The sequence below is a fragment of the Lytechinus variegatus genome, chromosome 5, assembly GCF_018143015.1.
Source record: "Lytechinus variegatus isolate NC3 chromosome 5, Lvar_3.0, whole genome shotgun sequence".
Taxonomy (NCBI): domain Eukaryota; kingdom Metazoa; phylum Echinodermata; class Echinoidea; order Temnopleuroida; family Toxopneustidae; genus Lytechinus; species Lytechinus variegatus.
Window position 1 is genome coordinate 20,023,815 of NC_054744.1, and position 15,327 is coordinate 20,039,141.

A 15,327-nucleotide genomic window follows, 5' to 3' on the forward strand; every position below is an offset into this window, starting at 1 on the left:
TCATCAGAGTGCTAGCCTTAATTTTTTTCACATTTTTTTTTTCATTTTATACATATTTTGTTTTTATTCCTATTTGATTGTACATATTCATTTATTTATCTATTCATTTATTTATTTTGTATATGAACCTCGATATTGACTAATTTGTATCTCTCCCAGTAAGCAGGAGTACAATCTTGAACGAATTAAGAAATAGCAGAAAATGATTCTGGAAGAAAACATAGAACATAAGACTTTCAAATATACGATAGCTTTATCCGCTCCACTTACAATGCATTACGGACGAACTTCGACAGGAACGGTTCCAAGAACGTTAAAACTATGAAAGCATTCAAGTGGATCAGCCAGAGCGATTCCCATTCCACGCATTCTTCTGCTTTTTCATTACGTTATTATTCAGACATGGAAGCGTTGGTTCGGTGAAGAAAACCAGCCGGCCCAACCCACATGACTACCTTGCGTGAGTGAAATTTGCATTTCATATATATTTCTCCTGTAAATGAATCTTTTTCGAATGTTATTGTAATGTTTAATGTTCTCGGGATTCTCCCGTACTTTCACGTCTTATAGGACGGAACGAATACCACAAACAAGCACACAATCCTACACCAACGAATTTTCTTGCACAATATGGGGTGCAATCGAAATATGGTGTGTATGAAGGAAATGATATCTTAACTTAGGATCGTAACCATTTTTTTTCTTGACATTGTGTACTAAAACGAAATTATCTTTTCTCTCGAATCTCGACAACTCAATAAATTTTACTCGCGGATGAAAAAGAAAATGAGAGGAGGTGCAATGTTACGCAGTTGGTATTTCACTGGACATACAATCTAATTGCTGATGTCATAGGTTGTTAAAAAGGAGCCACATGACCTTGGCAAGTTTATTTCATTACATTGCAGCTAATAAGGACTTCGTATGATTTGCCATGACCGAGTTTTCGTTTCCAATGTAGTTACCCGCAGTGAAATATTTGAAGTTAAGGGAAACGATTTGAAAAGGAATGATGCGCTAAGAAGAGTCGGAAGATGGGAAGTCGAGTAAAAAAGAGAAGTACACATCAAAGGAAAGCATCTGATAATACACGTCTTTTATTCTCAGTTCCAGTCATCTTTGTGGCAAATTCTAAAAAGGATTTCTGTATCTGACTTGGGAGTATATGCTCAAATGAAAATCGTTTATCGTTTTTAGAAAACAAGATTAAAGGCCCCCAAAAAATAAATAAATAAAGATGAAACAGAATAAGTGTACATATATATATATCTATAAGCCGTTGCTTTGTCACATTGTAATTTTTTTAAAGCGGATATCTAGTGGTGATGCAAGGGATATTAACTGTATATATCAACTGTTTTTTTAATAATTATTGTATATATCGTATCCTGATGTATTTTCCGATTTAAAAACAGGGGGAAGCAACCAATCAGTGATAAACGATCGAGTGAGATTACTCCTTCGTCTGTCTAGCTTGGATCTGGTCCACGAAATTATCTCGCTTTGGGAAACGGGAGACATGGAAAGTTTCAAGGAGTGCCTCACTGGGCTTGCATAGTTCACGACTGATTTGTAAAAATCCTTTATAAGTTTATTTCTTAATATTTATTTAGCAGTAAATTAAACATGGTTGTTAAATAATTAGTGCAAGATTCATACAGCTAACAGCGTGGTATAAAATTTCAAACCGCGTTTCTACTGCACGAGATGTCCCAGAGACATTGCCAGGACTGTCACAAAGTCTCCGAGAAATCTAACAAAAATATGAAGTCGCAAATAGACCTTGCTTTATACTTTTTAAGGCTTTTTGGATACCATTTTTAGTACTCGCGATGCGCTATCTTCCAGAGACGTCGCGGGGGATTGCAGGAGACCAAAGAGGCTGATGAGATATGCTTTAAGGCCCTATCGCACCAAAAGATACGTTTCTGCGACGTACCAGACACTCGCAGGCGTCTCCAGCATAATTATGTTTTCGGTCTAACCATTGATTTACATGGTCTGACCAATGAGACGTCTCTGTGATACTAGTATCCTTTAAGCCTTTTATTACAGGGAAGATGAAGGAGAGAACAAGACAAATTTTCTATAATGGCTTGTCAGCGTTATGTGTCAAAAGCACTTGATTGAGGCGTTGGTGTTCAGAAGCAATATCAATGTTGATCCAAGTTTGCATAAGTTTATTCCTATATCGCTAATGGTCAAAATACTATCAGTCGTAAAAGACATCAAACAATGAAGTATAAAGTTCTTGCTATCCATCTTAATACACTGCGTTGTAGGTTTCCGGCGTCCACTAAAATCATATCATCGATGAGTCAACACTAGTGAATTATATAGATGTATAAGCAAAAATAAACAAGAGTAGATGAATAAGTAGCTAATCAATCAATTAATTCCTTTACTTATGAATGAACACATGAATCAATCCATTTAGGGTATGACTTAAAAAAGATGTGTTATGGATAAATTAATGAATGAAGGAATACGTTATTAGATCAACAAAAATCTCAACCAAATATGGCATAACTGATACCAAAATTATGACCGATTGCTTGAAATCTATAGGGTTAGGGTAAATGAATAAATTTGAAGATAAATTTGTTTTAAAGCCAATATACAAATCAGTGCCCCATTGGTAAGTAAATTATAGTTTGATTTTGATAACTGAATAATAGTGCAAAGGAAAAAAGTAATTGGGAAATTAAACGTTTCTAACATTAAACAAATATCTAATTAATCTGTATTCATATGGATTACCTATCGACGATAAAAAAAATCCCTCACAATATCATCACGGTCTGTATTGAGGACATTAAAGTGATTGGTTAACATTGGTTTGACTTTTAAAAAATCTGAGCTAGAAGGTCACACTTGTCACCAGTGTCTGTGATATGTTACAAAAATGAAGCCCTGAAAAAATTGCGTTCAAAAATCATTATTTAGTGCTTCAAAAATTGAAATATAAAGTGACCGGAAACACCATCTTAATTTCATCCCATACAGTTATGTGTACTATTTAGGCGTCTATAAGACGCCTATTTACAAAATCAGGGTTTGCCTTGTAGTTTTAGCTTTTCATTCTCAATAATGGTTGTTTTCAGGGTTTATTAGTTCTAATACATGCACTTGTACACATGTTTCATCTTGGTTTGAGAATTTTTTAAATCGGCTGCTCACAAAGTTAAACAATACCTTTAAGAGCCATGGTAGGAGTTTTCTATATGAATAGTGTCAAAATGAATGATATATCCTAATCTACGAAAGGGATGCTGGGTAATCCAGAGTTGAGTACCCATTAACGATCTCACTGATTCATTGGCGCCTGCACCTGTACTACAGCAAACCATCACATAAAGATATATTCATATTATCCACCCCTACCCCCTCATTGGCCCCTAATAGTTTGATTAATGTTAATGTCGATTTCGTGCGGTAGATAATCAATTACCATTTTCTATTTGAAGGGGTTGGCGTCTCCAGTACTGTCCTTCCCGGGTGATGCGTGCACCAATAGACCAACGACAGGCTGTTAAAGATATCAACACAACTTTCTTAAGTGTCGTGTTGGTATGGAAGGGGCTAGATCCGGTCGACTCTTTAAGGCCATTTTGACCTTGCAACCTAATTGCCCTGACTTACATACTTGCCTGGATGTCCAGTCTTTAAACTGCATTGGTTGAAGTCCCAGACCCATTGGTGTCGGACGTCGATTTGACTTGTATAGTAGAGTTGTTCTTCTCTGTTCTTCTCTGTTTTAAGAGGCGATGAAAACACCCATTTACAGTGGAGTTATTATGCGAACTCCGTGCTTTAACCGTTTCAAATGCCCTCTCACTGATCACTGGTATACCAGGGTGTGCGCGATTGCATGTGTGTGTGTGCGTTCATGTGGGTGTCTGCCTGTCGGTGTTTTATGTATACTAAATATAACGATATTTATAGTGTGTTTATTTTGTGCTGCGTGTCTTACATGAAACTTTTTCAACCTTTTCCTCTGCATTCTCATTAATCATTTATGTTTTGGTGTGTGTGGGGGGGGGTGTGCGTGTAGGTATTTTGTGTGCGCGTGTGTGTAGTGTGTCTGTAGTACATTCATGGATGACCACACATTAAAAATATTTCTTTGTTTAAAAGAAACATTTTCAGAATTTATTTAGTCAATTTTACCTGGTGAATATTATAATAGTTGCAGTGTTGCAGTTGCTCGATGGACGCATGCAGTCACATTCAACCAGACACGTATTTTGCGCATTGGTTAGTACATTATAGGGGAAATTTTTGATTTTCAGCCCTCTTAGATAAAGAAATGGTAAATCCATCCATTCCAATGAAAAAATAAAAATATCATATTTTCAAGTGCGTATTAGTAATTTCATTGTTTTATTCGACATTTCGCTTAAAACGTCAATGTATTTAGGGTGCACCAGGTTGGGTAGCCTGGATGTGAAAACGGCAAAGTAAATGACCAAGGCATGCAGGTCATCCTCTCCGAGCCCATACAGATGTAACCAAATCCGACTATAATGCACTATACAGATATCAATAAATTTTGGAACACAAATATGAATGATATATGGAAACCTGTCAAAAATATGTATCTAATATTTTCTCATAGAACTGGAGATTGCCAAGAGAAGCGAAAAATGAAAATTGAATTATAAGCCCATTGGAACTTGGAACAAAGTCTATAGTCCATAAATTATGCACCATAAACCTGATTTGTATGGATACTTTCTGAGTGCCAATTTCTATCATCAATCATGAATTATTTTACAAAATAAAAAAATCATGAAGAATAAAAGCAAGTTGGATTGTTTATATTAAAGAGATGATCCAATTATTCAACAAGTACCATGAATACAAATGGAATGGCAGACCTTTTCATTCAATGTTTATTCACTCATATATTTATTGACAGATCTAGTATATTTTTTAGATTATTCAATAAGTAAAAACAAATCTACTTAAAAATTTTGCTGAAAGCAACAAAATTTGTATTATACTTAGGTAAATAAAAAAATATATATATAGGAAAGAACCATTGGGCCATATTCATTGCTACATACATATTTACGTGTCTTAGCACAAGGTGAGTAAAAAAAATCTGGGTGTTTCGTATTCCATACACCATACGGAGCACCCGCTGGAAATTAGAATAGTGTAATTTTTTAGTGAAAACCCTTTTTTAGGGGGAGGGTGCTCGCTTAAAGAAATCACCCTTTATTTAAACATTCCAAGGCCCTTGGGGATGGCTTACAGATTTCACTTGAAGATTTATCAAAGGTAAGATCCCGATCAGGATGCGTTAATGTTTTATGCATCAGAGTGGTAGAGACATGATACGAGGTATATGTGTGTCTTGTAAGATTGCTATGCCGATAACGATGGAATAACCCACTCATGCAAGGCACAGTAACCATGCAGGCATTGGTAATGCTGGGGGAAAGGCATGATTAGTGGTGGAGATTTGATTCTTTTCCTGTCATTTTGTAGTCCTTTTTTGTGGATGTATAACAATGCAAAATAATGACTTCAATACGTGATACACATTAATGTGATTATCTGTTTATACCAGATTGTTTTAGGAACAAATGATTCTAATATTTAGATATCTAAAAAGCTCGTCTAAAACATAAAATAAGAAAAATACGATTACTGTCACTTAGTCGTATTCTCTTTTTTTTTGATAATCTGATTGATTTAACCAATGACGTATCATGAATGATATGTGATAGCTTGAAACTTTATACCTTGTACGAAAACGATAATATCTTTGGCAACCAATTTACCAAAACAATTTTTTTTCGATTCTATCCTTACGAAATTTGTTTGAATTTGATTTTTATTGACGCTGACAAGCTGGAAGTGGACTTAATAAAAGAGTGGAAATACGCATTTCAACTGCGCTTAGGATGTGAAGAATAACTTATTAGACATACACATTATATTGCTGTATGAAAGGTGAGATATGATATTCTAAACAGATTGAAACGACACATTATCTTCCTTTCGTAATTCCGTGCAGTCAATAACCATTTCTGGACAGTTCGATATGGTGTTAGATATTCGAATTAGGTCACTGCTTCGTATTTCAAAGCACAATCCTCTTCTAAAAAAAGAGATCTGTTACATGGAAATTTATCATGAATGGGCTCATGGCAATGTGTAAAGTTTCATCACGAATGCCACTATGAACCAATTCATCTCCCATACATTACTGTCTTTCATACTGGGCTAGACCCGGGTGTCGTTTCACAAAACAAACTTAAAACGTAACTGGAATGTAAAGCGCCAAATAGCGAACTTGTCTATGATTGCATTTCAAATGTAACTTCGCCCTGAAAATGTGTTTTGATATGAAAGACGTTCTTATTTCATTATTACATTATTAGTATTGAAATTTACATTATGTCAACTTTAACTAATGCAACTACTCTCATTACATATGTCACCTCTCATTCATTCTTAGGTTTATGACTAAAGGCTCTCAAAATATGATGAATAAAACTATGGATAAAGAGAGTTTGTGTTCGAACAGTTTACTATTCCTGATGTACACGTAAAAAGCCAAATAAGTATTTACAAAAGTCTGTTATTGACATTTGTGACTGTGTTTCATCAACATTGATTATAATTGATAAAATTGTATTTGGCTTCGTAAACTTGCATAATTATACGAAATCTTAATAAGTTATGTGAGCTTATTATCATAAAGAGATTTTTTCTGTAACTTGTGAAATGCAGCAAATTTGTGGGTGATAACTTCTTTTAACACACGGTGCAAGTTACAGAATTTGCTAGTGAACGAAACAAGTCAGCAAAGATAAAGACATTTTGGACTAAATGTATTATTCTCTTGGGAGTTTGGTAAAGAATGTGACCTCAATTTAAAGGCAAAATGCAAGCAAAATGACATTTAAAAAATAAAATCTTATTTGTCATGTATTTAATAGTTGGATGCAATTAATATGACAATATATTTCGAATATTGAAAGGTTAAATGAAATAAAGTAAATCATATAACCCCAATATTACCATTAGTAGACACCGCATAAGGTATGGGTTCTTGGCGCCAAAGTGTATCTAGCAAGAAAAGTTTAACATTGTCAAACTTGCAGTCGAATGTATGTCAGTTCTTGATTGAAAAATAAATCCCGTATTTATATCACCATCTGATATGACTAGGTGATGTTTTCATTTCGCTATCTCCCGTCTAGTCTTTGCAATCATCCACGTAATATGTGTTACAACGCCCCAAACCTTCCACTTCATGCATCTCCTGCATAATATTAATTTTTCATATCTGCTTAAAATAGTTTTCCAGTTTTGGTGGTATCCAACATGAAAAAAAACCACGTTTCCCGTTTGCAATTGCATCAATTAACAACCGTGATGGAAATTGAATGAGTTAAGATGCTCAGGGGATGTATTAACCCCTTTGTCAACGCAAATATTAACCCAAATGTCTTCGTTTTTATACCTATCTTTCTATCTCTCTTTCTACGTGTATTTCCCTCCCAATTCTGCAATTCTCTCTCTCTCTCCCTCTATCATATTAGTTTGGTAATCCTAATTTAATTTTAAAAAAGCGCCAATTTTTATTCATATGAGGAGAGAAGTTCAAAGAGATCTTTTGCTCTTTACTCTGGAGAAAAAAAACCAAGGGGAGACTGTTATTCGTGTAGTTTGTCATAATTTTAATATTGAATATGGTCTATATATAAACTGATAACATTGTTTTATTTGACTTTCATTTAATCTATCATTTATTTCATTTTTGTGGGGGGGCATTAAGGTGTTTCACCCATATTTCATCATCATGAAATCCTTTCTTCACATTTAAGAGATTATGCGCGATTAAATTAAAGTTAAATAAATGACAACGAAAGCAACAACAACTTCTATTATTCTAGATGAAATGACAAATGCTTGAAATTACAATGTGAGTTTCATCCCCGGTTTCATCATTCTTTTTAACTATCTGAACTTTTATCTAAAATATGAAATCATTTTAAAAGCGAAATAATTTCATTGATCCCAGTCGATGGTTAAAAGTCCTCTTTCCCAGTTTGAGATCCGCCTTGTTAAAAAAAAAATAACTTTTTTTGATGACGTCAATGTCTTTAATTTATCCTGATCATATTTGCAGTGTATGGCGTTTGTTGATGTATCAATTATACGAAGTGACAAGTAATGCGAAAAATGAATATCACTTTCTTCCTGCCATTATCGTTCTCGATTTGGATGCATCATTTGCTTCTATACACACCTTTCAATCTTTCCTTCATGCTTGGTCACTTATCTGTCATCTCTGCACACTTTCACATCTCTCTTCCTTGCATTCTTTCGACCCCTTGGCACCTACATTCACCTTTCTTTAGTCATGTCCGCGCGAATATACTCACCCGCTCACCCCACCTGCACGCGTACACATTTTCCTATTTTTTGTTGGTTCGTTTGCTAGCAGCATTCCTATGCGCACTGATATTTTTTTTCTTCTTATCGAACATCCCTTTTATATGTTTGAGTATATATTGGTTTTTATACGAGTTCTACAGTGCGTATCAAAAAAAGTTTACACTTTACAAATATCCTGTAAGATTATACATAAGTGACTTGTTGAAGATTTTTCCACATTTACGCATTGGTACAGATCCATTTAAGCAAATGACACTTAAACTGTCAAAAAATATTTCCGCTTGAGTGAGCACCACTTACTTTTGAAAAGTTAGCGAAAAATGATTTGCGCAGAACTTTGAAATAGTTATGCGAATAAAAGTAGACCTTAATCATGAAGAACACGTGGAATTTAGCTATTGAAATTGATTTGAAGATATCCTTTACCTTTTTTAACTTGTTTCCTTGCCCAAACACTTCGAAGAGTGCATTTCGCCCTACCCCACTCCCCCACACACCGAAGCCATCGTGACGATATTTGCTTTACACTGAGCTGTGATTTACATGAAATGGCTCAGGCTTGATTTTCATTTTGCTAATCACTCTTAAGCTTGGGAAAAGTGTGGAGAAACAAGTATTAAATGAAAAATGAAATTTAAACCCCCTTTAAATGATAAAAACTTAGTGACAAAATGCTGAAGATGTCTGATATAAACTTTTGTTCAGATTCAGTAATGTCCTGAGATCAAGCTGGCACAAAAAGGGTAAAGGTTGTGCTTACAAAGTGTTGTAATTTCAATTTGGGTGGCAAAAGTGTTAAAAAATGCTTGAATGAATCTGTTTTATTTCAACTGACTAAAAGAGCAAGGGAAATGTAAGAGAAATGTTTCACAGAGTAAGTTTGATTTCGCCATTTCCCCTTGACACAGCGTGAAAACAAGCATTTTTGCGCAAACTGATATCTGTGAACTTTACAAAAATTGACAGTGCTCACTGAAGTGTAACATTCTGTCAAAACTTTTACTTTCATTGGATAGATGAGACCCAAACCCAAGATTGTATGTGAAAAATCATACAGACATTGCATATTTTTTAATTTCCAGGGCTTTTTCAAAGTGTAAACTTTCTTTTGATACGCACTGTATATCTCCCGTTATTTACCTTCGATCTCCGTCTCTTTCTCTTTTCATTCTTTTCTCACACTTTCACTTTTCCACACAAACTATCAGTCACGTAGACTCGAAACCACACCTCACATGCATACGTCGACAAACACACCCACTCCCTCACATGAACACGCATACCCACACACAAACATACTATCTCTCTCTCTCTTCTCTCCCTTTCTCGCTTTCTTTCTCATCATCTCTTCACTCTCTATCTCTCTTTCTCTTCCTCTCTTTTCTTTTTATGTTCCATTATCATGATAACCTTAATGACTTTCTTGTACTATCTATCACACACATCTGGTCGTTTTGCCAGCCTCCAATCTCATTTCATAACCAAACTTATAAAGTAGAGAATCAAACATGATCATGCATATCCCGAATTTCTAACATAGGATATTTATGAATTACTGATAATATCCTAAAATATGAATAGATCATTAAAGAGAATAGATGCAGACTCGAGTAAGAGATTGGAAAATAACAAATTCACAAATTATAAAAAATAACAAATTATTTTTAAAAATGAGACAACCAGACCTGAAGAAAAATGAGGCCTTTTAAAAAAAAGATCATTGAAATAAAAAAAAATATTAAAATGGGAAAGAAATAGGCCTATCAAAAAAGCATAATCCAATATGACTGATACTGTTTCTCTTTAACGCAACTGTCTTCATGTGTGATTTATAAGCACTGTTACGCATCTCTATGTGAGAGACTCTTGGAATGGGCTGTCAAAATGCCAAAGCGTGCCGTCAAGAAACGACATTTCACTTTATATATTGCCCCCGGCACATAGCCGTAACCGAGGCAGTGGCGTCGACAACTCGCAATAACCAAAGTGAGCTGTACATTCCTATTCACAAGACTTGAGGGGGGGCATAATGGAAATTAATTCTCTTTGTTACTCTTCTTTATTTTTGGCTCATGAGAATTTCTCAATTTGATTTTAAAAATGGTGTGATAAGGGACAGGAATTACCATACGAAATGTGTTGATTCTAAGAACGTCTTGTTTAACCCGAGACATTTCTTATTAGACACGTGTCCTTTTAATATATGTGTATTTTTGTGATGATAAAATGGCTTTCCATGTTTTAAAGTCTCATATTTGCAGACGTGTCGTAATTTTCATTATTTGTCACATTTTTTCTTCACCATCGGAATTTTTAAAATCATCTATTGTATTCTAACATTAATACACTTGAGCACCAATCTATGCTCCTCGACATTAATTTTCACATACATGTATTCAAACCATTTATTTTAAGTTCACAATTTATCTGCCTTGTGTTAATTCCTCCTGAATTCAGATTTTTAAACATAAACTTAAAACATTTCTTCTACAAAAATTTTAATTCCCTATACTAAGTTATCTCAGTTCAAACTTTTATTGACAAAATTCTTATTATTATATGTTATAAGTTTAAAACTGTTTAAATGATCACACACATATATTGTTTCTCTTCTTGTCTGATTGTAAATTTAACTATTGTTCAGATTTGGTTTATTGTTTCATGTAGTGCATATTTTCTCCTTTTTTGCATTGGAATACTCATGTATACATTGTACTGTATTCTGTAATACCATCTTTACACTGTTTGTCTTGTTCTTTTTTTATGCCGTGTGGAAATAAATGAATCAACCAATCAATCAATACATGAGAAAGTTTGGAAGCATTGCTCAAAGACCCCCGTCAAAATTGATGGGACTGGACGGCACCCCTCCGGATAGAAATTCAATAATCCCTTTTTATAGGCTTAATTAAGTTGTAATGTCCTGAGCCACTGGGTCATATGCACAAAGCTATAGCAATAGCTTGTAAAGTAGTTGTAGCTTGTAAATCGCCATAGCTTGTACATCGCGATGGCGTCATGTGCGTGTACGCGTTTTGATGCAATCTCGATGATATATAGAACATTGACTTTTGGGCTAGCAAAGTGGAAAGGTGCTAGAACATGCAACTGCTAGTTCTGCATGCCCACACGACCCAAGATATAATGGTATAGTGGTTTATTTTGTCTATGAGGATTTGGTAATATGGCTTTGGACCATTCGCCAGGCTAGATATTCATTATGAGAGCTGGACATTTCCACTCGAAATGAAAAACATTCTACAATACGTCGTTTTAAATTTTGTAAAAGCATGACATTTATATCAACTCATTATATTAGCGTCAGTATGCAATACAAAACGTAAAGAGCAGCGGACAAAGCGAGAATAACATTGAATACGCTGGAGGCTATAGCAAATAGAAATGTCAATAATAAGTACATAAGATTGCAATAATACACGATCTTTAATGTCCCACTCACACACATTTTAATGTAAGAAATCAGGCTTCTGGCTATAAGAGTCTAGTCTTTGATCTATGGGTCCGTCTCCATTGCCAAAGGACTGGATACTCGTACGAACATTCAAGCCTTGAAATGTTTCAGTATACGGTCATCGGTGCACAGATACGGGTGCACGAAGCACTCAGGTTCGATGTGAATGTCTTCCAGCAGTGTGGATCGATTCTGCCGAGATTTCCGATCACGACTGATTATTGATTTTGTCCATGACAGGCCTCTCCATGGACCATCCTGAAGGAAGAGTCCAAAACGGCCAAAGTATTTGGCTTCCCTGCAAGAGGAATGCCGTTGGAACACACCAAGAACCATATCAAGTTACAAGCGTGACGGTGACAGTTACCTGACCACTTTGAATATCAGCCTCTTGTCACAATTTCTTAAAACGCAGGACCAAAAATAAGAGGAAGATTTTCAAGTCATTCCTCAGTATAGTGACATACCAAATATAATGTTATAAAGTTCTACATTAAAAAAAATATGTATTTACCTTATCCATAGTGACAGTACGTGTTATGACACAAGCTGAATTATACAAAACAGAAATTGCAAACGATTCTTGTTGAATTCAACACAATTTGTGCACATTTTAATTGATTTTTTAATCATCTCATGTTTTAAACGAAGATTAATATCTCGCATTCAAACCACCCGAACCAACTTCAGACCCACCAAAGTATCATGAAATTTTCAAAATTATACCGTACCATAGGTTGGTTTGGAGTCAATTCTGTTGGTGTGGCAGAGGTATTAAAATGTGCATGGACATAGTGAAGATTTTCCTCATCAGTCACGTGACACATTTATTGTGTCAGTAATACTATTGTGACACGAGCTTTTACATACACGTAGCATCAAAAGAAAAATATCACAAAATGATTACTAACTTTACTGCATTGATTACATTAAATATAATTGACAGTAATACACAGAGGAGCGCAAGAGAACATACAAATAAGTCCTGCTTTAGTACTTGTCCTGATTTTGTGACGAATACTTTTTTGGGGGTGGTATGGTGGTACAAAAGCTTTTCTAACAAAGATTCATTATCAGATCTATAGATGGATTTGGATTTAAAACAAGGAATTTCTTCCATTGAAATGAAATATTCACGGTAATCTTGCCCTTTGCAACATCCGACAATGGGTAGTGAGTGCTGGATTCAAGCCCTTCAACCTTCTGACTCCTATTACATATTTAGTATCTAAACTTTCTGAGTATTTTTTAAAATCATGTTCATACGGGTTTTTCGATTGAATAACAGGGGAAATGGAATTACATGACATTCAATACCTTCCCTTTTAATACTCTTCTTTCTTCACTTTTCGCCCTCTTTTCCACCTTGTTCCCCTATTTCACTACTTTAACATTCATAGGGGGTAGTAACTCTACCCCCTCCCCTGTAGAACTGGCTCTGCTCCTTGGCCAGTATTCGAAAGGTCGGGCATGACAGTCATTGTAAAATAGGGCTAATTTACAGCAAAGGACGAGGGGCTTCGGTCGGGTGAAACACAATATTTATGCTCATGTAAAGTGATTACATGGGATAATGCATAATGTTACCACAACAAACATTTCAAAGATGTACGAAGCTTTGTAAGACACGACTGCTTCAGTTTAAAGCTTACAGACGCTTTAATAGCCTTAATAAAATGCAGGAGCGATCTAGACGACAAAAGCATGACCCGCCATGCTGGTCGAGACAAGTAGGGGACGAAACAACAACCAAATATATCAGTACACATTAAATTCGTTGTCATTTCTGTACAATGAAAATGCAAATATTCAACTGCTATTTTAGACCAAAACTAGTGATTTTAATACAATACGATTTATATTTCATTAATCAAACATTTTGATGATATACTATATGTTATATTTACAGAACGAATAGGAAAATACCCATATGACATTAATTATATATGTTACTGATTTTATCACACAATGCTAGGGTAGTATGTAAGAAGTCATTCGAATCAAAACGTTACAGAACATTTACACTCATTATCATTGTAGAAAGAAGAGATAAGTGATTTGAAAATAGGTTGGTTTAATTTCATGGTGACAACATAAACAAATATGATTAAAACAATCAAATTTTCGCCCGGTATCTCTATAAACGGGAACTTCATTCTAACACGTATCAATTTAAAAAGAATATCAAAGATGCACGATTTGTTCAGTTAAACCGGAATAATTTATCACTTTTCTGGAACAAAACAATGAAATGATAGCGGTCACAAAATAATAATGATCACCCAAAACATGATCAAACATTCACCAATTTGAAATCAATCCAATCGTTGGATTACATTAAATTTCACACACAGAATATTCCGTCTGTTTATCTAAAAAACGAGAATTTTCCTCTATTCGTTTTTTTAAACTCCTCCCTTGTCTGGTAGAAGTTCGTTACTAACCAAATCATCCGTTGACTGGACTCATCAATTAATGAGCAACTCTCCATTTTCGAGCTCTTTCGATGTTTTTTACCGGTCATGCTGCCCGATCGAAATTACACAACTCCCACCCTTTTGCCCCCATTCTAATAAAAGCATTGAAATCATTGAAAAAACAACGTGGAACCCCAACGGCAAAACTTCCCTCACTTTAACACCCGAAAGGCTAAAGAGAAGCCTGAAATTGGTCGCTAATTTCATTTCCAAAGTTCCTCGATCGAATCAAGCCTGATGGTGATTTTTCTCCCACCTTTAGTTCACACCCGCTTATTGTTGAAGGTAAAAGAGGGATGAAGAGAGAAATATCAAAATTACCCATTGTTTTGGTTATGAGAATAAAATACATATTTCTACTTTGTATTTCTACTCTGTTTGTACTTTTCGAAATTCCTCATAAAATAATATTGTATACATTTGTATACATTGACCACAATATTGGGTCTGAATCAAATTCAGAATATCGTAATATCAGCAAAAAATATATATTTACTTCATATGAATTTTTCACTGGAGACTGAAATAAATCAAAATCATACCCCGTAACAAATTTGCCATATGAAGACTTTGAAACAAATTTCCCCATTAATCTGTTTTAGTTGTAGAAATAAAATAGCACAGTCGTAAATGATAGTGTAAACAGTAATTATAGAAGTTGTGCTAACAAGCAATAACGAAACACGTAGCTTCAGGAGTAGTACAACTATAGGAGTAGTAGAAGTAGTATAGAGGATGTGTTATTATTGTTATTCTTGTAAATATTAGAAAAAGTGGTAGTTGAGAAAGAAGACGACAGCGAAGAAGAAGAAGAACAAGAAGAAGAAGAAGGAAAAAGTAAGAAAGGGGAGGAAGAGGAGAAGGAAGAAGAAGGAAGAAGACGAGGACGAAAAAGTGATAAGAGTAGTAGTAGTAGTAGTGGTGATGGTGGTGATAGTAAAGGTAGTAGTTAATTCA